Source organism: Mastomys coucha, unplaced genomic scaffold (assembly GCF_008632895.1).
Source record: "Mastomys coucha isolate ucsf_1 unplaced genomic scaffold, UCSF_Mcou_1 pScaffold18, whole genome shotgun sequence".
Classification (NCBI taxonomy): Eukaryota; Metazoa; Chordata; class Mammalia; order Rodentia; family Muridae; genus Mastomys; species Mastomys coucha.
In genome coordinates, this window is record NW_022196900.1 from 62,917,836 (window position 1) to 62,920,408 (window position 2,573).

The 2,573-nt window shown below is 40.4% G+C and overlaps 1 protein-coding gene across 4 annotated transcripts in view; it reads left to right on the forward strand.

Moving 5' to 3' along the window:
- Positions 1 to 2,573, forward strand: part of Dab1 (DAB adaptor protein 1) — a 1,131,348-nt gene that overhangs the window by 67,468 nt on the left and 1,061,307 nt on the right. The window lies entirely within an intron of this gene.

The following is a 2,573-nucleotide window of genomic DNA, read 5'->3' on the forward strand; positions in this document are numbered from 1 at the left end:
CTGTTGGTGATGTTTGCATCTATGACTCCTGATTTGTTTCCTAGGTTTTGTATGGCCAGGGTTGTCTCACTTTCTGATTTCTTTATTGTTTTTATTTCCATTTTTAGATTCTGGATGGCTTTGCTCATTTCCTTCACCTGTTTGATTGTGTTTTCCTATAGTTCTTTAAGGGATTTTTGTGTTTCCTCTTTAAGGGCTTCTAGCTGTTTACCTGTGTTCTCTTCTATTTCTTTGAGGGTGCTATTTATGTCTTTCTTAAAGTCTTGTATCATTACCATGATAAGTGATTTTATATCTGAATCTTGCTTTTCTAGTGTAATGGTGTGTCCAGGACTTGCTATGGTAGGAGAATTGGATTCTGATGATGGCAAGTGACCATGATTTATGTAGTTTATTTTCTTATGCTTGATGCCTGCCATCAGGTTATCTCTAGTGCTACCTGCCCTTGCTAAATCTGATTGGAGCCTGTCCTTCCTGTGATCTTGATTCTGTCAGAACTCCACAGAGTCAAGCTGTCTCTGTGATCCTGTGATTTTTGGGATCCTGCGATCCTGGGCTTGTTAGATCACCTGGTATTGGGGCTTTTTCTGTGTGTTGTGGGACCGGCTGTGGAGCTTTCGCTCAAGGTCTGCTCAGGACAACAACCCAGACAGACCAGAAGGAACTTGAGTCACTGGGTTGGCGGATTTCTGGTGTGCCTGGTCTCGCTGGTCCCAGTTACTCCCAGTGTTGGGACAGATGTTGGTTCCTTCTCACCTCTGATCCTGGGTGTGTCAGAGTGCCTGGGAGTGGAACTTCCTCTGGGTATTGTGGGACTGGCTCTTAATTGGACTTTCTTTCTCAACTCTGAACAGAAAAGTATTTTCTATAGCAATTGCCAATGACCAATTACTACTATCAAAAATGGTACCCCTTCATCAACAATCTTAACTGCCCATAGTCCATCAGGGAGGAATGGGGCAACATGGACCACCCTCCCTGTCCTTGTTGAAATACTAATGAGTTCAATCTTATACAGGTCTTGAGTGGATAACTACAATCGCAGTGAGTTCATGTACATTGAATACATGTACATTGTACAATGAGTACAAAGACTATGACATGCCCAGGAAATTTCCGCCCCCCCCAAACATCTTCCCATATTTAGCATTTCTATTGTCTCTACCTTTCTTCTGTGGTGGTCTGAACTTGGAGGGTGGGATGCAGGTCTCCCATTTAGAACCTTGGCACTCCAGTCTCACTCATTGTCAGCACTCTGAGCAGTTGTGGACTTCTTCAGCTGCCACTTGTTGCAGTTGGAAGTTCCAACAGCCTTACCCAGTTGTAAATCCTGCAAGCTACAATAATGACCCGATATGTAAGATGTGCTTTCTAGTGCAATAGAGGCATTACTATTATGGGTGTAACTAACTACTTTGGAAGCTGTCTTCTTTAAAAGAGAAAACTCACATCAACAAAATTTATAAAAACCTTTGCTAGACTGAATTCTGTGAATGATGTTATGCTACCAAATTAGACAACGGATGAAAAATATAGTCATCTCGAGAGAGAGAGAGAGAGAGAGAGAGAGAGAGAGACAAATCAATCAATAAAACTGATTCAAATAGATTAAAATGTGAATAGGTTTATAATAAGGAAAGAAACAAAAGAAGTCATTTTTTTTATCTGAGTCTAGGGGACTTTCTTGCTGAATTCTGAAAATTCTGAAGATTTGACATTTTTTTTTTTTTGACAAACTCTTTCAAGATCTAAAAGGACAAACACTTCTTAGCTCATTCAGCCAGCAAGGGCAATATTAACCTGGTATCATACCAGACAGGGGCAGTGACGCTACAAAGCAATAGTCCTTATGAACATAGATGCAAAGCTCTTGATGCATTGGAAAATCAAGTGCAGAAACATAATGGATTGTGTACCATGACCAACTAGAATTTATCTCAGAGATGCAAGCTTGGGATACAAAGCAATTAGCATGCCCTTTATCAATAGAATTTATTGAGAATATGGATTACCTTAATACATGCCAACAAGTATCTGATAAAGTTCAATACTCACTCAGGGAAAAAACTCTTGATAAATTAGGAACTGTATCTTTAAGAGACTAATGTACTTCAAGGTAGAAGGCTGACAGGCTGATCAGAGGGGCAGCTTGGAAGCCTGGAAGCCTGATTTTGTGGCTGATTTTTAACACCTTAGCTCTGAGAGACCAGGGCTTGCAAGGGATTATGTTGGTCTCCGTCTTTAGTGCCTGCCCTAATAAATGAGAATTATTGCTATGTTTTTGATAACTATAAAAGAAACCAAAACCAAAAATGCAACAGAGACTTTGTGTCCTGAGAAGTCCAAACTACTTGCAATTTAACTCTTTATGTGGTAGTTTGCTGGCCTCAGATGGTAGTCAGTAGGAGTACCTTGACTGAAAATAGTGGGATCATTGACCAAGCTTGCTTTATTTTCCCAAAGATTTTATTTATTTATTTTTAGATTTGTTTGCTTGTGTGTGCCTGTCCGTGTCCATGTGTGTGTGGTGGGAGAGAGAGAGAGAGTGAAAGAGAGAGAGAGAGAGAGAGAGA